The 24,688-nt window shown below is 38.2% G+C and overlaps 1 long non-coding RNA gene across 1 annotated transcript; it reads left to right on the top strand.

Moving 5' to 3' along the window:
- The first annotated feature begins 8,364 nt into the window (after positions 1-8,364).
- Positions 8,365-10,025, top strand: LOC110889168. Its single transcript, XR_002563441.2, has 4 exons — positions 8,365-8,491; positions 8,637-8,694; positions 8,986-9,120; positions 9,547-10,025. It is a non-coding gene; the product is annotated as an uncharacterized LOC110889168 (long non-coding RNA).
- Positions 10,026-24,688: the final 14,663 nt, after the last annotated feature.

The following is a 24,688-nucleotide window of genomic DNA, read 5'->3' as shown; positions in this document are numbered from 1 at the left end:
GCATAATGCGCTCGAAATTCCTACACAAGACATCATTTGTAGAACCAAAAATAATATCATCAACGTATACCTGTACCAGAAGAAGATCTCCATCTTGTTCTTTGATGAAAAGAGTACAGTCGATAAGACCTCTTCGAAAACCGTTCTCCAGCAGATAGTTAGATAAGGTTGCATACCAAGCTCGCAGTGCTTGATGAAGACCATAGAGAGCTTTGTTGAGCAACCAAACCCGATCGGGATGGATAGGATCTTCAAAACCTGGAGGCTGTTCGACGTACACCTCTTCTTCAACCACACCATGTAAGAATGCACTTTTGACGTCCATCTGGTAAACTTTGAATCCTTTGAATGAGGCATAAGCCAGAAAGATCCGAATAGCTTCCAGACGTGCAACAGGTGCATAGACTTCGTTGTAGTCGATCCCTTCTATCTGACGAAAACCTTGAACGACTAAACGTGCTTTGTTCCAGATAACAACTCCGCGGTCATCCTTTTTGCATTTGAAAACCCAACGGGTACCAATCTTCTTGTATCCAGCTGGTTTCTCTACGAGTTTCCAAACACCCAGCTTCTGGAACTGTTGCAGTTCTTCCTGCATTGCTTCAACCCAAGAGTTATCTTTCATGGCTTCTTTCCAAGTTCTTGGCTCTTCCTATGAAACATAACACGCGAAAGACCAATCGTTTTGTTGTCCGGATTCTCGAATAGCTGCATACAGGCCTGCATTGTTGTTGTTTCGCAACATGTTTCTTGTTTGAATGCCACTTTGCACATTTCCGATGATGTTTTGTTGAGGATGGGTATTATGAATCCTTGTTTCTGGATTATCTGGAACTGGAATATTTATACCCAGATTGTTGAGATTGAGATCAACAAATAAATAAATGCCCGGAATTGACGAAGAGGATGATGCAGTAGCTTCAGCTGTTCTAGGGGCATCCACTGGAGGAGTACCCTCTGAAGTACCATGAACTGCTGTTGTTGGAGCTTCTTGATCTGCATCTAGAAATTCATCATCCTCTGAAGATTCGTTCAATTCGGTTGCATCATGAAAATCCTCATTGTCGAGAGTATTATTGTTCACCGAAGATGGTTCTTGATTGACAAGAATTGGACGAACCACCGGTGAAACTGTTGCATTGTCACTCTCGAAAAATATCCTTGCCGCAGCACTTTCTTCAACGGCTTCAACATTGATCGAATTGAAAAAGTCATCGTATTCAAACATCCAAGGCTGACCAGGACATTTGACTGGCAAAGTGTGCCTTTGTACTCTGACCTCAGACCATTCCTCGACCCTTTTAGTCTCTAGATTCCAGACTCGTAAGTTAGGGGTGGCATACCCAAGAAAGTATCCGTCAATTGCTTTTGCCCCAAACTTTCCATTAGGATCGATGATTGTACATGGAGCTCCAAACGGTTCAAGATAAGACAAATCTGGTTTCCGTTTTTGAAGAAGCTCAAAGCAGGTCTTGTTGTGCCTTTTGACTGTAAGGAATCGGTTCAATGTATAACATGCAGAGGCCACAGCTTCAGTCCAGAATGGAATGGGCAACTGCGACTCTACCAACATTGTCCTAGCAGTCTCGATCAATGTGCGGTTCTTACGTTCAGCGACACCATTCTGTTGAGGAGTATAAGCTGCACTAAACTCATGAAGAATACCCTTTGAAGTGCAAAACTCCGCCATGGCATGATTTTTAAATTCAGTACCATTGTCGCTACGTATCCGCCTAACCTTCAACTTATACAAATTCTCAATCTGAATGATCAAGTTTTTGATAATACCAAAGGTTTCACTCTTGTGTGCCATGAACGCCACCCAAGAAAATCTTGAATAATCATTAGTAATCACGAGGCAGTATTGATCATTCCGAATACTCTTGTGCTTGACAGGACCGAATAAATCCATGTGCAAACGTTCAAGAGGAACTGCCACCGTGTTGATCTTCTTAGTAGGGTGCTTCTTCTTTGTTTGCTTTCCTTTTTGGCACGAAACACAGACGTCTTGGAGATGAAAGTTTTTGAGAGGTACACCATTCACCAATTCATTTGAAACCAAATGATTCATTTTGCGTAAGTGAATGTGACCCATTCGTCTGTGCCAAGAGATAGAGTCTTTTTATGTGGCTTTGGAAACGAAACAAGTTGCTTGTGCAGACGTAGTAATAGCTTGGCTCATATCAAGGACGTACAAATCATTTATCCTTGGAGGACAAGAGAATCCATTCTTTTGGAATTTTGAAGCCGGGTTTCAGCACATAACATCCATTAGCATCAAAGTGTACTGAGAATTGCTTGTCACAAATTTGAGAAACACTAAGAAGATTGTGATCAAGTTGTTGCACAAAGTTGATCTTGTCAAAGCTGACAATCCCGTTGGATATCATTCCTTCACCCGTAATATAACCACCCTTATCTCCAGCAAAAGCAACATAACCTCCTCTAATAGATTTGACGTCGTAGAGAAGCTTCATGTCGCCTGTCATGTGCCTGGATGCCCCACTATCAACAATCCAATGACTACTGATAGTTCCTCCTGGAACACCCTGCACATGAACTCAAATGATTAGTTGGAGATGGGGACCCAAGCCATTGTGGTCTTGGGTCTTCCATTTTCATCAATAATAATAACTTCTTGTCTTTGATGATTGGTAAATTATGATGTTCCCCCTGATTCATTAACCGTTTTTGGTTTCCAAGTCTGTTTTGTTTTACCAGTGTTGTTCTTTAAAATTTTAACTTCATGATTGTCTGAAGTTTTTGAATTGTCTGGTTTTACAGAAACAGATGTTTTGTTAACCACATCGGTTTTAATTGCCTTTTCAATTTTCTTGACCTGTTGGCGTTTCTGTTTCTTTTCCCTTTCTTTAACAAGTCGGGGATCTTGTTTTGCAGAAACAGATCGCTTACGGTCAGCTTGGTCATGGGGAACATCAACTTTTCCTTTTTGTTTATGAAGATATGGACAATTTCGAATTATATGTCCAATTGTTCCACACTCAAAACATGATCTTCGTTCAACAAACCCCGAAGTATCATGTGATTGTCTAGCCGATGATGATGAACTTTGTGAACCCGAGGTACTAGGCTTTGAACTGGTTTGTTCATTTCTTTTCAGAACAGTAGCTTTCTTGACAAAATCTAAGTTAGATTTATTTTCAAACGTTTCAATTTTGTCCGTTCCCGTCGATTTCACAAAGTTTACATTCTTGTTTTTCTTCCGATTCGGCTTCTTTTGAGTTTGAGCCGGTGATTTTCATTTTGGCTTGGTGTGATTTTGCTGTTTCTGCACTGCACTGTTGGTAATTTCTTGTTGCCATATTGTTTTCGAATTTCGTCCTTTGGAATAGGAGGACACTGTGTAACTGTAACACGTGGTCCTGTCTTTCCTAAAAACTTACTTGTCGAATTTTCAAAGACTTTACTTATTAAAGATTGATTAACATTCTTAATAGGAAAATCTTTGTCAGAGTAGATTTTATCATCACCAACAAGAGTGTACAGCAAGTTCACACTCTCCGACTCTTTTGCAGACGAGGACTCAATTGCAACAGTCTTAGCGGGTTTTGCAGGAGGATCACATAGAATGTGATTCTCGAGAGGTATGTCCTCATTTTTGACTACCGCATCAGACTTTGCTGGGACAGCATCATCAGATTCATCATCAGAAGAATCAGCATCCTCAGTAATGACTGGAGGATCCTGATTCAGTTCAGCAGAAGACACACATCTATCTGCTGATACATCCGAATCTGATGATACTTCCTTTGTATATCCGAGCCCTGCTGCAAACTCTTTCACATCTAGAGGCACAGATGGTTCAAAGAACACTCTGTCCTCCTCATCCGGCATGGCATCATAATTATGTCTCACTGGTGGTGGAAAATTCTTATAGCCTATGCACGTGACGTCCCTTTTCTCCTTTTGGACATCAATGATGTGATCCAACACATAGCTAGAACTCAAATAACTATCTAACTTGAGTTGGATTGCCTCACTTTCCGTTTTTACACAAGTCATCTCTTTTTGCATTGTCTCAAGGCGAGATATATACAAATTAATGTCAGTTTGTTTTCTGGAAACCATTTTAGTTAACTCGGTTTTATCTTTCTTTAACCTTTCGATTACCGATTTAAACTCCTTTTCATGATTTTCATAAAACATATTGGCTTATGTACATTTGGAAAGGTCCACAGTCAATTTCTGATTGTGAATAAAAGTCACATCATACTTTTCTTGCAAAGCTTCATGCTTACTTTGCAAGTCACACAAATTCTCATTCACTGTAGTATGTTTGTCTTGCAAGTCAAACAAACTAGCTTGTAAAGCATCATGTTTGCCTTGCAACTCAGACATACTTTTCTCTACATCAGCACATCTAGCACGCAACCTATCACATTCATCACAATTTACAACAGTGGGTTCATCGACACATACCTGACTTGATGAACCGTCGACATTAGCCATAAAGGCTGAATGGAGAGAAGACGAAGAATAAGCAGCTTGATCCACCAGAATAGATCTTCTATCACTTAGTGCTGCAGCTTCCTCCAAAAGCTCATCAATGTCAGCATCAACCGAAACATTTGCTGTCTCACCCACATGATCATCACCTGAACTGGATGATTCTTCATCAACACTCGGAAGATTCTCCACCACTGGTGTGAACTGCCTCCTTCACAATTCTAGCAAAACAAGCTGTACCATCCTGAGCATCACCACTCAACTGGATTGACCAGTCACAACCTTCATCCACTTGAACCACAAGTGCCCTGTTGGCATTTGATGTTCCAGCTTGGCTCTGGTTGTTGACAGGTATCAATGTACGTTCATTGTTCCTGTTCTGGTTCTGCTGGTTGCCTTGGTTTCTGAAGGGGTTCTGGTTCCCGTGCTGTGCTGGTTTTGTACATTCCCTTTTAAAGTGACCCCGTTCACCACAATTGAAGCACTTTACTGCCTGTTTATCGAACCCATACTTGGTGTCTTTCTTGCTTTCCAAGCTGGTTCTGCCAGTACTTTCCATGAAATCCTTTGCCCTTCTTACAGCACTAGCAAAGGCCCACTTGATATCCATCAGGTCCATCTCTTCCTTATCAATCTGCTGATAGTCTTCTTGTGTCAGATTAATGTTGCCAATCTGACCTTCCACTAACCCACAGTACGCGCTCACTATAGTGTTAAGCAGCTCCATGTGTTCCCTTGCTACTTCTACACTGACCTTAGAAAGGCTTGAAGTGTCGAGCTGTACTGTATTTGGCTTAGATTGCTGACCAGCAGATGATGTTCCTCCATAACATGCATGTTGTTGTTGAGCAGGAGGAGGAGGAGGTGGTTGTATTGGATTTCCATACATGTCTGTGGTGGGAGCTGGCTTAACAGGAACTTGCACTGGATTGCCATACATATCCGTGCTTGTGACAAACGCCGTTTGAAGTGGAGCATGTGGACCGGTTCTTGCAGACGAAGAACTGGAAGTTCCATAATACATTTCTGGATTTTGTGGCAATGGAACTCTTTTTGCCTTTAATGTTTCCTCCTGATCCTTGTTTTCTAAAAGCTGCACAAAGTCGTTGATATTTGTAGTCCTCAACACTCCGTTATACTTCAAGATTTCCAAGAAACTACTCCATTGGGGAGGCAAAGCATCAGCAAACTTCTTCACCACTTCTGTTGTAGTTGTCGCTACTCCGAAATTGTTCAACTCTGTAAGCAAGTGATAAAACCGGCTTGTCATGTCTCCCAAAGACTCCTTATCCATGCACGTGAAACAGTCAAATTCTCTCTTGAGAAGATCATGTCGCAATTGGCGTGTTGCTTCATTCCCTACTCCTCTGGTTTTCAACCCGTCCCACAACTTCTTTGTTGTCTTGAAACTGACAAACTGGTGGTAGATATCTTTGCTTAACGCCTGAGTGAGAATGGCGTATGCTTTCTTTTCTAGATCATACGTTTTCTTTTGATCTTCAGGAAGATCGGCAAACGTAGCAGTATCTGAAGCAGCAACCTCTATAGCTTGATCGAAATCTGTAGTGAAACGTATCCACAGTTCGGTATTTTGACCAAGTACGTATGTACGAAATCTATCAACCCAGCCCGGATATTCGTTTAAGTGCATCAACTTTGGAGGTCGATTCAAACTTCCTGTTTCGCTTTCGCTCAATAAAATACTTTGAATGCTCGGAGTTTGATTCGATACTAATGCCCATTGACTTGACGATATGGCATTTGCCTGCGAAGATGTCGACACCGGAGACTCGGCCCATGAAGGAGATAAACTTGTACTCGTGTACTTTCCACTGTCTGGAGCCGGTGTACCCCACCATGAGGGAGTGGAACCTGTACTTGTATATTTTCCACTATCTGGAGCCGGAGTTCCCCACCAACTTGGATTCATCTTTGATAAGAAAAATAAATTCTATATCAATATCTCGAAAGATGACAGCCAGCCGAATGATCCAAGCTCGAAAGATCTGAGAAATACAAACTTGTTAAATCTAAACAGACTAAAATCGAAGGATCAACACCTTGTTCGAAGGATCAACACTTGTTCGAAGGATCAACAGTGTTCGAAAGATCACTGTTGAATTTCGAACAATTGATTTCGAAAGATTCACAATTTAAAGATCCTTATCTTTCGAATATATATCCCTCAAAAAGATTCCCTGAATCGAAGGATAAGCCTCAGACTTCGAAGGACTGTTCGAAAGATGAATATCTGTCGAACCTCCTCTAATCGAAAGATGATCTTTCGACTTCGAAGGATATCCTTCGATCTCTTCTGACATAGTTGACAGAAAAATGACAAGTTGGTGAAAAAGGTGATGGGTTGGTAGTCAACTTTCGGCAGAAGGGTATGATCAGACCATGCTTTCTACCAACTCAGACTTTTCAAATAAAATCTTACCCAAAATGGAAAGTCTTATCCAGAGAATCCGGTCACCGGAGTAAGCCGGAAATATGGCCGGAAATCACCAAGTTTCTTAAAAACAAGTTTTAAGTTACCCAACCCGTTCTTTAACACACCCGGTTAGTTTAGAACATGTTTTTACGTCAAGAAATGCGAGAAAAACAGTAAAAACGGGTGCTAAACCATGTGTCCAAACACTCCAAATTCTTGTAAAAACTCGGTTTTAACAAGGAAAAGAGCCAAAGCTCTGATACCACTTGTAGGTCCCTCGGAGGATGAGGTCAAACCTTAACCTTGTTATGTGAAACACACTAGCAAGTGCGGAATCCAAGCTAGAGTGCAAACCGAGATGAGACAAGCATAAACACAAGACACACAATATTCACCGATTAACACCACTTGTATTAATACGTATGAAAGGTTCGGTTACAAGCTCAATGTTTACAAATCTGTTTTGCAAACTCTCTAAGTGTGTGTGTTCTTGACAGAAATGTCTCTCAAGTGTTGCTGGTGTCTGAGCTGAAATGAACACACTGCATGGGTTTATATACCCAGCACAGATCATCTGGTCGAAGGATCAGGATTACTGATCGAAACATCATCTTTCGATCATACAGCCATCGAAGGATCCACATATACCTCGAAGGATGGTATATCCTTCGAGGTCCATCTGCATCCATCGAAGGACATCTTTCGAGCTCATCGAAGGATAGAAACGATCCTTCGATGACCCAACCTTCGACACAGACATATTACACTCATATTCTAACTGTTTGTCCAAGTCAAACCAGGAGGATGGTTGACTTGGTCAAACTTACAAGACTAACAAAGACATCGTTTTACATCGTGACCGAATACAGACAAAGTACAGACACAAGTGCACCAACACATACTATATCACAAAATTTGTTTTTATGTAATTTGAGTTAACATTATATTGCTATCATCGCTGAAATAGTTATCCCTTCCGAATGGGTAACTTATTTGTGAAATGGTTAAAACTCTAAGTTCCCTAAGGTATTGAAACTCTTGTTTTGTGTTTATTGACTCCTATCTAAATTCATTTGGTGCCTACATACTCATAATACATATGCTTGAAGGATGTTTTATTCACCTTTTTTTAACCTAGCTACCTGTGACAACACAATGGCAAAATATAACTCATACGCCTGCGATCACAAACAACACTTGTCTGGGTAGCCCAAGTTCACCATCTCCGGTTTTGAGGAAAACCCGTCGCCCAAAGGGCCACTGAATCGGATTCGAACTTGAGACATGTGGTCTTCAACTCCTGAATCGTCGTGCATAAAAAATATATTTGTGGGATGTTTTATTCACCTACATAAAGACAATTAGGTGAAAAAAAATAGGACATGAAGGATTAGATTTGTAAAATTAAACAAATTGGGTTAGAATTGTAAATCTTTCTAGGTTAAAAAGATTATAAAACCACACTCCTTGTTCTTCGTTTGTCAGTTCCACATATCGACTACCGCCGCAGCCGTCAAACTATACTAGATGGCCACTGCTCTAGCGTCTGCGATTGATGAATTCTGGCCTCCCGATATGTCAAAATCATCGGTGAGTGGTATTTGATTTTTAAATTCTTTTCATCTATATTCTTCTTAACTTGTTCGGAGCAAGCCTTGTTGTGATCAGAAACTGTTTCTGGTTTTTATTTCAGTCTTTTTTTTTTTCATGACGTAGAATCGGTATTATCATGCAGGCTGTTGAAGAACGATCGTTGACTGTTCAAAGGATTTCGGAAGACAATCTCGTTTCAGGTAACTGTTAATCAATTAAATGCTGTATTCTTTTAACAAAACCTTCTAGATCTATCGCAATTTAAGGAAGTTTTTATATAAATTTTGAGCCGATTTGTGGATCTACAATTTACTATATATTTTTTCGGGGCTTGATTTGCTGTTTTTTCATATCGCTCACTGTGTAAGATGGATTTTAATGAAGATAAAAGTTTTGATTTTGATCTAATTAAATAGGTAGTATATGATATAATTTGGTATTTTATGAGGTTCAACGTTCATATTGGGCTTATTGTTTTATGATATATGAAGGTACTCCAAGTGCCCTACAACCCTGATGATGCTTATACGGTGGTGTTGTGGTGGCTAGCTACAGTGGGTCTTCTACAATTGTGCAGTTCTGGGATGAGTCACGGTGTGCTCATAATTCGTATTTTTTGAAAATCTGTAAGTATATTCATTTTGGTAATATTTTCAAACACGATTTGAGATCCGCTTTCTTGCATCTTTGTATGCAATTTTTTTTAACAATGTAATTTTGACAAAGTTCTTAAGTTCATATATTGCTAAATTAATTTGTGGATCTGTATGAATAAGAATATTTGTTGCTGCATTTGGATTGTCGTGTTGTCTGTTATACTCTCTAGGCTCTAGATTCTGATATCTGATGAGCACACGGATGAAATCCTTTCTTCAATTGCATTCGAGTCGAGATTTTTATTCCTGTTTTCGTTGTTTAATTAAATTTAGATCTACGTGTGTTTACCATTACTTTCATGCCTAACTTTTATACAGAGTTAGTTCCATCTTATAATTCATACGTAGTGTTAATTTTATTAATATCTCAACTCTTGTGTATTTTTCTTGATAAAGCAATCAACTTCATCAAACCCGAAACCGGACAAAGCATCAAGACAGATGGATAAGAAATTTGTGAAGAATCAGGATTCCAAGAAAGTACCTGTAGGTCCTAAAGGCCAGCCATCAAAAAGGAACAACAGAAAAGGGGAAAAGCCTATGCGAATCCCACAAATCACAGAGCCATGTTCTGGTTCTAGACTCCCAATTATATCGATCTGCAGGAACGCTGCATGTAAAGGTGTCAAGAGTCTCCTACCTTGCTGTACAGTTCTTGGAGGAGTCTCCTAAGCAGAAACGCACAACTGATCACAACTGTTGTTACGGCGATTTTTCTAAGCTTTAGTTTATTAACAAGCACATAAATGAATCTGCAAGATTATAAATAAATGTTGTAGTTATCTTAAATCCTTTTATGATAGATTTCTAAATGTTTGTGGTAAATGATGAAAAATTGTATTTATCTAATCCTTTCAAACTTGTTATTAGTGATTCATGAATCTTTATATTGATAAAGAAAGTGTTGATATTCTATTTATTTTTATGATAATTTTTTCCTTTTGGTTTAGTTTGTAATGGCATTTTCAGTTTTTGTTCACATTAAATTTTAAAAATTTCAAATTTAATCTACTTTAACAAAACTATATTTTAGTTAAACCTGAAAAGAAAAAATTGAATAGTTTCCTAAACCAATAACAAATAAAAATTTAATCTGAAAATAATTATAAAAGACTGAAAATAAAATAAATATAACATCAAGATGCAAAAAAGTATCCTTAAAACAACATATATTTGCAAACTTAAATTAATATAATTGCTATATCTATCACAGTTAATTGCCTTAAGTAACTGTCGGTAGTTCAATTTTTAATAAAGCTTCAGAAAATATTTAAGATTTAACCTGTTTTCGGTGGGCCCTATTTGCGGTACACGTGACAGATTGTTAACAGAATTTATATGCAACGGAAATTAAAGGTAAGTAAACAAAGTTTGCTGATGCAGTTTCAAGTAGTAAGTGGAGTATATTTCTTTTTTGAGTTAAATGCCAGGATAGTCCCTGTGGTTTGCATTTTTTCACCTTTAGTCCCTAACTTTCTAAAATTACAGTTATAGTCCTCAACTTTTCAATTTTCGTTCCCGGATAGTCCCTGTGCCTAACATCAGTTAGTTTTCTCAGTTAAAAGGGTGTGAAATGACAAAAATACTCTTTCATTAAAAAGGACAAACCACATGGACTATCCGAGCATTTAATAAATGATAAATAAAAATCTAAAAAACTTCTATACTTTTAGCAAGAAATCGAGTTTCTGGGTCATCTTTATTCCTCTTGAATTCGTCTTGGTCATCTTTATTTTCCCCCAAGATTTCACCCAAGATTTGGGTCATCCTCTCAAATCCGAAAAAACTTTCAATTTTATCGCAACCAAATCCGTATATACTCCAAAATATAAGGAAGAGTAAAAAGATTGTGATTTTTATTAAGATTTGAAGAATACCCTGTTTCAACTTTCATGGTATGACTCTCTTCTTACCTCTTATATTGTTCCATAATACACTGTAAATATCATGTTATTTGTTGATTAATTAAGTTTTTTTGTTTTTTGGGATTCGTTGTTTAATCTTGTTTTAGGCGACTGAAGCTTCAAATATCAAATATGAAGAGTTATTATTCACAAACTTTTAGATTACAAAATTTCTCTGTGTTTTATATTATTTTTAGCATGAACACTTGGGGCTTACAGTCATGGTGATGTGAATAATTTTCAGGAATTTATTGTGAACTCGAAAGGATTACAGCTTTTTACGTGTCGATGGCTGCCCGTTGATACCGAGCCAAAGGCTTTGATCTTTCATCAAAATCATCATTTTAATGGTGGTGATGGTTGGGAATGGTGGTGATGGTTGGGAATGTTGATGATTTTCAGGTGAGTGATGGATGTCGAGAAGATGAAGATGAAGATGAGGATGAGGATGAGGATGAGGATGAGGATGAGGATGAGGATGAGGATGAGGATGAGGATGAGGGTGAGGGTGAGGGTGAAAGTGGGTAGGTTGTGGGCCCACATGAAATTTGACTTATTAATTAGATTTTTATTATTTTTATTTATTCAATGCTCGGATAGTCCCTGCGGTTTGCCCTTTTTAAGGAAAGGGTATTTTTGTCATTTCACACCTTCTTAACTGAGAAAAATAACTGATGTTAGGTACAGGGACTATCCGGGAACGAATATTGAAAAGTTGGGGACTATAGCTGTAATTTTAAAAAGTTAGGGACTAAAGGTGAAAAAAAGGCAAACCACAGGGACTATCCGGGCATTTCACTCTTCTTTTTTTTTTAACCACCAACAATACTTTTTCTTCTTAAATACCAATCAGTTAGGCGCTAGCTTATAAAATTACAGCCTAGGTTAACGCAACTTAAACAGAAAAACAGAGTAAGTGGATTATATTTGACTATTGACTTTAGCAAACATAAACTCATAAGAACACCCATACAGGAAGGGGTTTTGGGCGTTTTCCCCCAAAAATGCCCCATCACGCCTGCGTCACTGCCCCCGGGCGTTTTTGATGGTTTTTTTTGTTGGGCGTTTTCTTAAACACGCCGGATGGAAGAGAGAACGACCAATGGAACATTTTTGATGGGTTTTTATTTTTATTTTTGTTAATTCATTTTCAATATTTAATCATTGCAAGGGGTATTATACCATTACATCCCTTTTTAACTTTAAGCCCCTTTGTTGACTAGGAGCCTCATGTCGGATAATGCCCAAGGGAGGGCTTGAAGTTCAAGTCTCACTACACATGGTCTAAGGAATTCTAAGTGTAGGTCCCTAGAGGAGGATCTAGAACACCTATCCTTGTTGTCGATTACACCCGCAAGTGTGGAATCCAAGTGGGTGTACAAACCAAGCAAGAGAACACGAACACAACACAAGATACAACGTTTAAAAGCTTCAATATATATCAACCAGAAAAGTATCAGTACAAGATTACACAATAATCTCTCAACTCTCTGGTGTGTACTCTCTGTGTTGTGTTCTGTCTATTCTATGTTGTCTACTCTGTTTGTTCTCTGCAAGCTGCCTTTTATAACCATCCTTATCCACATGTCCAACGAAGAATGGAACTGGACTCACGAACATTCAACAGGCCCATGAAGAATGGATTCTACGTGGACCATTCCAACGAACCATCAAACATGGACGAACCCTTCAATCTTCATGTGTAAGTAGTCCACGACGAACATTTAATCTTCATTGATATGGAGTTTTCGTCACAATAAGTCTTCATCCACATTGATTATTTGGACGAACCTTAAGTCTTCGTCGCATGTAGTCTTCGTCACATTGAGTCTTCGCCATGTGGAGTCTTCGTCACAAGTAGTATTGTTCGTGTGAACATAATCCCACGAAGACTACTCATTCTTCGTGAGAAGGAGACTCCCACGAAGACTCTTCAATCTTCGTGGATATCACAACTTGCAGATGTAGAACATGTGTTAACATTTCTTGTACCGGGTCAAGAAAGGAGGATATCTTGACCCCGGCCATCACGTGTAACTCGTGCGAACCGAACCGAACCGAAATGAGTCGTATCCACATAAAGTGCATCAACAAACTCCCCCTTGGATGCTGCTCGTGAGGTTCGTCTTCACAATATCGTCGGATCTTTAAAGTCTTCACAAGTCACGAACAGGGAGTGTATCAGCAAACTCCCCCTTGAATGTTGCTCGTGAAACATTGATCTTCGAATTTTAGATCCTTGCGGTGTTGAGAAGTGGCAGCAGCAACTCGATCATCTAGATCCTTTGATTGCATCCATGTCGTGTCTTTATTCCAAGGCTCGTCATTTAACACGTTCTCTTTGCCTTTAGCTGGTTCGGATGCCGCATCTGCACATACAAGAAAGCTAAACACGTAATGAGAACAACCGCTTGGAATATAATCAACATAAATAAACGACACACATATGACTAACTCTCAATCAAACAACGACCGACAACAGTTTGAAAGTTGTAAAATTTGAACAATTTTAGATTTAAACTTTCAAAACTTGTTAACTACGACCGTTTATGAAGATGCAATTGTTTTGGTTTCGATTAGGCTTTAGGTGGTAAAGACTCGAGATCCAACATCGGGCAATCAAAAATAAGATAGAAATAAAATCTTTTTTGTAACGTTTCGTATTTTTGTACTTTCTATTTTTAGCAAGTCGTATTGAACCTTCTAATTTCAGTCAGTTGTACTCTCATTTTATCCTATTCCAAATCGAGACTTGAATCATAATGAAAAATGCATTGTTTTGATCATATGCTGGTTTTAATACTATGTTATGTTATTACACTTGGAAACACGTTAAACTATGTCAAACACGTAAAAACCGTTGAAAGATATTCTAATCTCAGCTCTCGAAACAAGTGTTACCAAGAGACTACCCTAATCCGTTCAAAAATCGGGAATTCGTACGTTAATTCAGAAAAATACCCAAAATTTGGGTTAAGTCAAATATATATTATTAATTAATAAATAAATTAATACTTTAATTAATTAAATAAATTAATATCGTAATTAATTAATAAATAAACATTTTAAATAAAAGGGTTAGTTTAGTAAAATTAAACTAACTAGGTTAGTTAAATCATAATAAGGACTTAACTAGGTTAAATTATCTAACAAAGGGGACCACTAAGTGAGTTAAGGAAACTCAGTTAGTCACTTTCTAAAGGAACCAGCTAACTGAGTTAAGGATCTCAGTTAGTCTGGTTAGTCAACTGGGAAACTACGGGGACCATAAGTGAAAATTTACATTAAAACCGGGTAAAAAGGGGGGGTTTCTTGTATGACGCGCCCCTTGCACGTCTCGAACCCGCGACCTCCGCTTCAAAAAATGAACACTTAACCACTCGGCCGGGCATGCCACATCCGAACATATAAGGAAACTCGTTAATTTTATATGCGATTTCTGTCTCCTTTCTTTTGAATCTTACCGCCAACAGGATCGACCACAAAAGTTGTTGACTTTCCTTTTACAACCGAATTGTTTACCAAGTTTACTCATCCCAATCACTTCCATATTTGTTGTTGATTACCAATCATGCAATAAAACATGATTCGGTTTCCGGAATTTCGACATCCTTCGACTCCTATAAATACCAGGCACCTCTCCACCCGACACTCACACAAACCGGAACCCACACCCACTCTTTCTCACCTCGTTGTCGTCGGAATCCCACTGCCTCTTCTTCTCACGCAGACATCGCCGGAAGACCGCCGGAGAACACTCCAGTCGCCAGAAACATCACTGCATCGCCGGAACTTCGCCGGAGTCGCCGGAGAAGACGACCCGATTCGGTACCGACTCGTTTTCTGATTCCGCTTCTTTGTTATTTTTTTTATTTCTGTTTTATAAATTTTAAATATTCTGTTTATTATATTATTATTATTAATCAGGATTATTATTAATATCAGAAATATTATTAATATCAGAATTTTTATTATTATTAATATATATTAATTAATCAGAAATATTATATATTAATCAGATTTATTATTATTATTATTAATCAGATTATTATTATTATTAATCTACAATAATCAGAATTATCATTATTGTTATATTATCCTTATTATTATTACTAATAAAGATAGTAGATAAAATGTTATTAATCAAATTTATTTATAATACATATTATTATTCAGAATTTTCATTGTTGTTTTGAATCAAAGATATTTTTACGAAATATCATTATTATTATAACTATAAAATAAGAATTTATATCTTATTGTTTTTAAATTAAAATTTTTATGATTATTACTATTCTTATTTTTAATTCTATTATTATTATTACCATTGTTACACCAAGTATTATTATTTAACAAAATAATATTCTAAACATTGTTATTAATTCCCATTATCACTTTACCAACCTAAATTAACGAATTCCCAATCACAATAGGGTAAAACTCTTGCGCTTGTTACAACTCTCTTGGATCCAAATCACTCCCTAATCTCTTTTCCAAGAAACGCAACTCAATCTAAGGTGAGTATACATGACCCATTTTCTATTTTCCACTTTTGGGTGCAATATGTATTCAATATCAAACATCACAATCACATCAAACATTTTACACACACTCTATCCTTACCCTATGTGATACATTTTAATCATGTTAGACATGTTATGCTAATGTAAACATTCATGACTATGTGTTCATTAACTTCGTACAAGCCTCCCTTAACAATGGTAGCGCTATAGGTTGAGAAACGCCCCTCTCGTTATATTAACGGGTATTGTTAGGTTAATCTATGTTAAAACCACCCATACTCTTTTGGGTAGGCACTTTAATTGCGTTAAACTTTGGTTTGGACACGTAGAGTAACATCGTTTCGAGTATATACTGTCAATATGATATTGTATTTCACATTTGGATATGAGCAACATTTTAAACATGTATTATGCTATGTATGAAAACTTGTATACTCGCCAACATGCTTTTGTTGATTTTATTTTAATACATATTGCAGGTTGAATGATCAAGAAAACAAGAATCAAGCTAGGATGGACATTAGAAACCCACTTAGCATTTGATTTATTGTTGAATGTTATGTTTATTTATTTGGAACTATGTACCCCACTTTACAATTTATGAAATGATGTTGGTGCACTTGTGTCTGTACTTTGTCTGTATTCGGTCTGTATGTAAACGATGTCCTAAGTGAGTCTGTAAGTTGACCAAGTCAACTATCCTCCTAGTTTGACTTGGCCAATAAGTTGTATGTTTGTCTGTATCGAAGGATAGCCTCGAAGGATACTGTTGATCCTTCGAGGTGCTCGAAAGATATGCTTCGAATGTTAGACCTCGAAGGATCATCCTTCGAGGTCCATGCTCATCTTTCGAATGAAGTATACTCGATAGATGATCCTTCGGACCATCTATCGGATCCTTCGGACCAGAGATCTTGGGCTGGGTATATATATACCCATGCAGTGTAGTGTGAAAAAGAGATGCACACAGACAAGAGATAGAGAGCAGAGAGCATTCTGTCCGAAACACACACACACATAGTGAGAGTTTGCAAGTTAGGTTTGTAAACATTGTGCTTGTAACCGGAACCTTCATACGTATTAATACAGTGGTGTTAATCGGTGAATCTTGTGTGTTTGTGTTTGTTCTTGCTTCATCCCGGTTTGCTTGCTAGCTTGGATTCCGCACTCGCTAGTGGGTTAGTATAACAAGGTTTAGGTTTGTTCTCGATCCTCCGAGAAAAGGGACCTACAAGTGGTATCAGAGCTTGGCTCTTTACCTTGTTTAAAACCGGGTTGTTCAAGTTCTTTGGTGTGTTTGGACACTTGGTTTAGCACCCGTTTTTGGTAGTTTTCAGCATAAAAACGCGTTCTAAACCTTCGGGAGTGTTCAAGGTTGGGTCGGGTAACTTGAAAACTTGTTTTTAAGTGACTTTGATTTTTCCGGCCATATCTCCGATGTGTTTCCGGTGACCAGATCTTGTTGATAAGGTTGCCATTTTGGGAAAACTTTTTGAAAGTCAAAAAAGTTGGTGAAAAGTCGTGTCTGCACATACCTTTCTGCCGAAAGTTGGTACACCAACCTGTCACTTTTCTCACCAACCCATCAGTACTTTTGTACTTGTGTCAGACCGTCGAAAGATAACTTTCGAGCTCGAAGGATCATCCTTCGATCAAGGAGATTCGAAAGATAACCATCCTTCGAACATCTTTCGAAGTCAGTGTGTTATCCTTCGAGTCAAGGAATCTTTTCGATAGATACATCCTTCGAGTTACTGTTCATTACGAAAGATAAGGATCCTTCGTGTTAGGTGAATCTTTCAAGGTTATCTTTCGAGGTTATTGTTCGAGCCATCAACAGTGATCCTTCGAACACTGTTGATTCTTCGAACAAGTGTCATCTTTCGAGACCTTTGTTCGAAAAATAAGGATCTTTCAATCTTCGAAAGATAAGGAGAATCTTTCGAAATCATCTTTCGAAAGATAAGGATCCTTCGTATAGTCAATCTTTCGAAGTCAATCCTTCGAAGTCTTTGTTCGAAACTCAACAAGGATCTTTCGAACCTTGTTGATCATTCGAACAAGTATTGATCTTTCGAACAGGTTGCATCTTTCGGTTCTTAACTGTTTGCACTTAACAGTTTGTGCTTGTGTAGATTCTTAATTAATATTTGATCAAAATGAGCTGTACAAGTCCATGGGATTGGAGTTTGGACTCACGAACCAATCAAAAGTTAGTCACTGCTGCAGATTGGGCAAAGAGTATGATTCCACAGCCATCAATCAGTGCAAGTCAATGGGCTTTGGTGTCAAAGCAAAATCAAGACATGCAGAATTTTGTGGCGGAAAGAGGAGAAGGATATGCAGCTACTACTAAGATACGCCAGGATCTGTTGAAGAAGAAATTCGAATCATTTCGTTTCTTAGAGAATGAAACACTGAATGATATAACGAATCGTTATTATCATTTAATGTGTGAAATGCGTGCTTTTGGTGTTCCTACATCTCAACAGGAAATGGTGGCACGGTTTGCTGATGCTCTACCACCAAAGTGGGGTTCATTCATTGAGCAGCTGAAGCATACGGGTACTCTGAATACAGTCAACATCTATGAATTCATTGAGAAGCTGGAACACAAGAATGACCAAGAAATCCGGAAAGCTCAGCGAGCTCTTGTTCCTCAAAACACAGAAATGTATTTGCCTGGTTTTGGTCCTTCAGCTAGTTCTAGTTCTCTTCAGCAACCGAAGCTTCAAACTGCTTTTGTGTCCAATACGAGTTCCTTTCCATTTCCTCAGTCAACAGCTGTTTCACAACCTCAATTCGATCCGAGGTCGTGCATTCCTGTCCCAACACAGCCACAACCTCAACCTCAAGTTTCCACAACAAAACCTCAATTTGACCAAAGTGTCGATTGTGGTACGGATATACAGTTGGGAAACGGTGACCAAACAAGAACTGCATTTTACGTTGAGATTGTCAAGAATGTCAATGATGGTCAATCTTCGGAAGATGATAACAGTTCAGGATACAGTGGCAGTTCAGATGAAGAATCCAATCTGAATGAAAGAATTGATTCTGAAGCTAATGATTTGTCGAATGAGGATGACAAGAAATCTGGCTTGATCGAGAAAGCTGATGCTACATCGAAAGAAATGGAGAAGATTCTCACTGAAGATGGATCTTTCTCTTCACAAACTGTCTCTATGACTAATGTCACAGCTTCTTCAAGTCAGGTAAAGGTTGAAACTCCTAGCATATGTAGTGAATGTGCTAAAATGAAGCATGAATGTGTTGAATTGAGACGTGAATCTGAAACGGTTCATAGTCACAATCAAAGTTTGGTAATTGAACTGGCCAAATGCAAAGAGGCAAACATGGCGTTAACTCAAAACGAAAAGGAGTTTAAAACTGTGATTGAAACTCTAAAGAAAAGTGTTTCCGAATTGAACAAAGTTGTGTATCATAAACAAGTTAGTATTAACGACTATATCAACCTTGTTGAGGAAACCAAAAAGCAATTAGCCATTGCCCAATGCGAGCATGATGCGATCAAACAAAAATTGGATAGTTATTCTAACTCCCAATTTGTGCTTGATCACATCATCGAGGTTCAACAACCGAAAGGAAATCAGAAGGGGATAGGATATAAGAAATGTCCGCCCCCTTTGATGAACAACTATACCAAGATGCCCGATGAAGAGGAAATGCCCCGGTATGAACCCAGTGTGCCTCTTGATGTTGAGGAATTTGCTACTGGCCTAGGGTTCAAACCGGACAATTCATCGGAGGGCTCATCTGATAACAAAGAAAAGTCATCATGTGCTTCAAATCAAAGTCCTCCAACTATTGAGGAATGTGATTCTTCAGATGATGAATCAGATGTGAATGAACAGGATGAATCACTTGATGAGGCGAAAGGAGTAGAAATTCCAATTGAGAATCATATTCTTTGTGATCCTCCTACTCCTGTCGTGCAATCTGTTGCCAAGAAAGTGATAAATCCTGTCAAAGATGTCAAGAATGACAAAGAAAGTGTGTTTGCTGTTAAAAGCAATAATTTGTTGTACACTTTGGTCGGAGATGTTAAAATCTATTCAAACAATGATTTTCCAATTAAAAATGTCAATCCATCCTTGATTGATAAAGTTTTTGAAGATAACACGAGCAAGTTTTTGGGAAAGACGATCCCTGGAGTTACTGTAACTCAATGTGATCCAATTCCAAAGGCTGAAATCAGAAAACAATTTGGAAATCAGAAATCACCGACAAAGCAACAACCAATTGCTTTTAAGGGTAAACAACAACAACGAGCTCCAAAGCCAAAGGCTAAGGTTGAAACAAAAGGAGCTCGTTATCAAAAGAAGAGCAAAGATGTTAAATTTGTAGCATCAAAGGGTACGGATAAAATTGAGACTTTTGAAAACAAATCAAACACCGATTTTGTACAAAAAGTCAAGTTTTTGAAGCGTAACAGCGATAACAATTACACCCAACACACAAACGGGTGTGATGAAAGAGCAAGTACCTCAGGTTCTACAGGTTCGACATCTGCTAGTCGAACAAATTCTCCTAAGTTTGTTGAAAGGAGAACTTGTTTCAAATGTGGGAAGTCTGGGCACATCATTAAAGATTGCACAAACTTGCCCAAACCAAATTTTGTTGAAAGAACCCCCTCTGAGCAAGGTCACTCACAACGTCGTCTTGTTTCTCCAAAATGTGATAAACGCACAATTAAAGAACAAGAAACAAAACAACGACGTAAAAATGTAAAGGTGATCGAAAAGGCTTTAAAACCGGAAACGGCGGTTAAACGGAAACCGAGTTTGTCACAACCATTAAAACCAGAAATTGTACATAATACACAATCTGGTAAACAAAAACAAAAATCTGGTAAACAAAAACAAACTTGGAAACCTAAAACAGGTAAAAGTTCAGGAGGAGGTGTTGTGCTTGAAAATTATCAAGAGGTTGAAATTACGTTTCTTGATTCTCAGGGGCAACCCAAGTCTATGAAGGCTTGGGTCCCCCTCTCCAACTAATCTCTGAGTGAGTGTGCAGGAAGTTCCAGGAGGAACTATCGATAGTCATAGGATTATTGATAGTGGAATGTCCTTGCACAAGATAGGCGACAGAAGAAATTGTTGCCTTTGATGGAGAGAAAGAAAAGAAAAAGAAAATGTGGTTGAATGATGGTGCAAAATTCGACCAAATGAAGAACGTGCCAAAATTTGGTCATTATGGTTTTTGATCGGGTCCTCAGGAACGAATGAAGTGAAATGTGTGTCGACGGCTTGGCATGGATTGAACATCCGCACACCATTTCTGAAAGAGAAAGTCAAAGACCTTCGCTGGTGCAATATGGAAGACCAGCCGGACCCGGAGGTTTATGATCTTGTTGCTGTCAAGAGATTATTCAGTAGCTGCAGATTCGACCTTGAAGTCCACACCGGGTGGATATCAAGTTTGGGAGAACACTTAGATTCCTTGCAATGCATGAAACAGTTGCAGGATACGGTTTTTGAATTTCTAAATCTCTCCTATGCTTGTCGATATTTAAGCTACTTTGTGAATTATTATTATCTCGAACAGCACTCTTTGACCTGACACGTTGATCTCGGATATCACCTCACACGTGATTGTTTCAATATGAAACTCATCAATGTTGTCATGGTCCTCACCGCTTACCGATATGCCAACTCACTTTTCCAAAATTTGTTAAGTCTTTTCTGATAAAACTTAATCTTGGTAAACGGCATTAAGGTCAAGCAAGAGTAAACCAACATCGGAAAATCATTTTTGTAAATATCTTTGTGTGTTTTTAAATTTCTCTTAGTTTATTGATTTTAGGGGGAGTAAATTCAAAAATCTGAAAATCCAAAAACATCGAAAAATTTCAAAAACACAAAAACAATAGAAAAACAAAAATGAGTTTCCTGGAGAGCAAAAGAGAAAATGATAGTACATCAGTGGTCTATCCAAACCTCTTTAAACCTTAAGTGTAAAACGATAAGCAGCTCTATATAAGATGTATCGGTAGGCTCACAATCATTTTAAAGTGTGCAGGGTGATATAAATCTTAATCGACTGAAGACCAGGTGGGAACCATTCATTGGCATATGGTCTTAGTACCGAAATTTCATTTGATAGATTGCCGAGGTTCTGAGATATTCGGTCTTTATGCTGCTTATCATCTGGGTATCATGGTTGTATCTTTTACCGAAAAATAACGGGGACGCAAGTCTAGATCTTCCATGATACTATACATACGTGTACATATTACATACTGCATTCGACCTCAATAAGTGATAAACAATCACATGTCCAAATCAAATAAGTGATAAAATATCACATTTATCCGGGTGTCAAGTTCGTCTCTCTGCTGTACGGAAGTACTGACCTGTTCACAGACTTGCACCTGTGCCCTCATGCATACGAAAATCAAGTTCCTCATCAATAAGTGATTATATCACATAGGGCTTGTTTTCAAATCAAAATAAGTGAGTATCTCACATTTTATACGGTCAAACAGATGATAATCGGTATACTCACCGGTAAGATGAACTCTCGTGCATACCTTGATACGGGAATGTGTCGTGATGTGGATGAACACCGGTCGGTAAGTATAAATCATACCTTAAAGTATCCCCTCGCCATGATTACATCTGATAAGTTGAGTTTAAGTGGACAACAATACCGATAATTGTTATAGGATGCTTATCTTAATGTTAATTAACTGAACAACAAGAGTGTTTTGGCATGACCGTACACTGATATGATTCTCTTACCCTCGAAACTCGCAAAAAGAATGTCTGTATATATTTATTTACTGCTTAACTTTTTTTTTTCTTTTAAACAGTTTCGTCGTTTGGTGCATATCAGCACGACATTAGCGGTGATGTCGTTTGATAACACTCAAAGGATTTTAAATTGTTGTCTTTTAATTTCAAAAATACCAAAAAGATTTTAGGCTTGTTTTAATATAAACTTTATAAAAGCCAAAAAGATTTTCTTTCTACTTTATTTTCGATCGTACGATGTTGGAGCTCGAGTCTTCGTTACCTGAAACCTGAACGAAAACTGAATTGACTAAATCTTCATAAACGGTCGAAATTTGCAAGTTTTGAAAGTTAAATCTAAAATTGACAAATTTATTAAACTTTCAAACTGTCGGACGGTGTTTGATTGTGACATGGTCATTCGTGTGTCACTTGTTTATGATTAACTATATTCCAAGCAGTTGTTCTCATTATGCGTTTAGACTTCTTGCATGTGCAGATTCTAAAGGCTAGGAGAACATGGTCGATGACAAGCTTCGGGATGAAGACACAACGTGAAGGCACTCAACTGATGAAGATGATCGAGTTGCCGCTGGCCATCATCGACACCACAAGGATCTCACTTCATAAAGATCAAGTCATTCACGAGCATAACTCAAGGGGGAGCTTATGTTAAGGGGGAGTTTGTCAACACACTTCCTACATGATACGGGTAGTTTGTTGATACACTCTCTGCTTTCAAGACGTGAAGACTTTGAAGATCCTCCGACATTGAAGACTTGAAAGGACATCAGAGTTTTGGGAACTCGAAGACCAAAGACCGTCGAAGTTCGAGACGAGTCTACAACTATAGAAGATAAAGACAAAGCTACAGCCAAGGGGGAGTTTGTTGGTGCACTTGTGTCTGTACTTTGTCTGTATTCGGTCTGTATGTAAACGATGTCCTAAGTGAGTCTGTAAGTTGACCAAGTCAACTATCCTCCTAGTTTGACTTGGCCAATAAGTTGTATGTTTGTCTGTATCGAAGGATAGCCTCGAAGGATACTGTTGATCCTTCGAGGTGCTCGAAAGATATGCTTCGAATGTTAGACCTCGAAGGATCATCCTTCGAGGTCCATGCTCATCTTTCGAATGAAGTATACTCGATAGATGATCCTTCGGACCATCTATCGGATCCTTCGGACCAGACATCTTGGGCTGGGTATATATATACCCATGCAGTGTAGTGTGAAAAAGAGATGCACACAGACAAGAGATAGAGAGCAGAGAGCATTCTGTCCGAAACACACACACACATAGTGAGAGTTTGCAAGTTAGGTTTGTAAACATTGTGCTTGTAACCGGAACCTTCATACGTATTAATACAGTGGTGTTAATCGGTGAATCTTGTGTGTTTGTGTTTGTTCTTGCTTCATCCCGGTTTGCTTGCTAGCTTGGATTCCGCACTCGCTAGTGGGTTAGTATAACAAGGTTTAGGTTTGTTCTCGATCCTCCGAGAAAAGGGACCTACAAATGAATTTAATATTTATTGTCACAATAGTGTTATGTTGTTTTGAGCAATTTGTTCGTCTCATCCCGATGTTTCCGCCATCGGTTAGGGTGTGACATTTTTGGTTTTTATAAAGTTTATATTAAAACACCCCTAAAATCTTTTTGGTATTTTTGAATATTTGAAATGTAAAGACGGAAAGCAGTAAATAAATATATACAAAGATTCTTTTTGCGAGTTTCGAGGGTAAGGGAATCATATCAGTGTACGGTCACGTCAAAACGCTCTTGTTGTTCAATTAGTTAATATTTACATAAGCATCCTATAACGATTATCGGTATTGTTGTCCCCTTAAGCTCAGCTTATCAGATGTACTCGCGGTTAGGGGATACGTTAAGGTATGATTTATACTTACCGACCGGTGTTCATCCACACATGACACATTCCCGTATCAAGGTATGCACTGTTGGAAAGTAAAGAATATGTCATAGTATAGGGGCTAAATGTATAAAATGGTGTTCTATGTAAACACCTTCTTCTGTAACCCTAGTGTGATTCAATACAATTTTCAAAGCAATTCAAACCCCAATCACAGTGTTTATTCTCTATACCAAACAACATGGTATCAGAGCAGAGTTTATGATCCTTGGAAACTCTGTTCATCACCTACAATTTATCCCCTATTATTGTTTTCGAAAAGCAAGACAGAAGGTAGAAGAGAACATTGGCGGCAGACGCAAAGAAGGGGATTGGCTATTTTAAAATTCGATAACATCAATTGGAGTGTCCCTATTATTTTCGAGAAGCATCAGAAAAGGATTTCTATCATTTGGTGGAAATTGTTGGCGCAAGAAGGAGAAACAG

This window comes from Helianthus annuus, chromosome 11 (genome assembly GCF_002127325.2).
Source record: "Helianthus annuus cultivar XRQ/B chromosome 11, HanXRQr2.0-SUNRISE, whole genome shotgun sequence".
NCBI classification, from domain to species: domain Eukaryota; kingdom Viridiplantae; phylum Streptophyta; class Magnoliopsida; order Asterales; family Asteraceae; genus Helianthus; species Helianthus annuus.
Note: the sequence above shows the minus strand (reverse complement) of the source record. Positions and strands in the feature narration are given on the sequence as shown.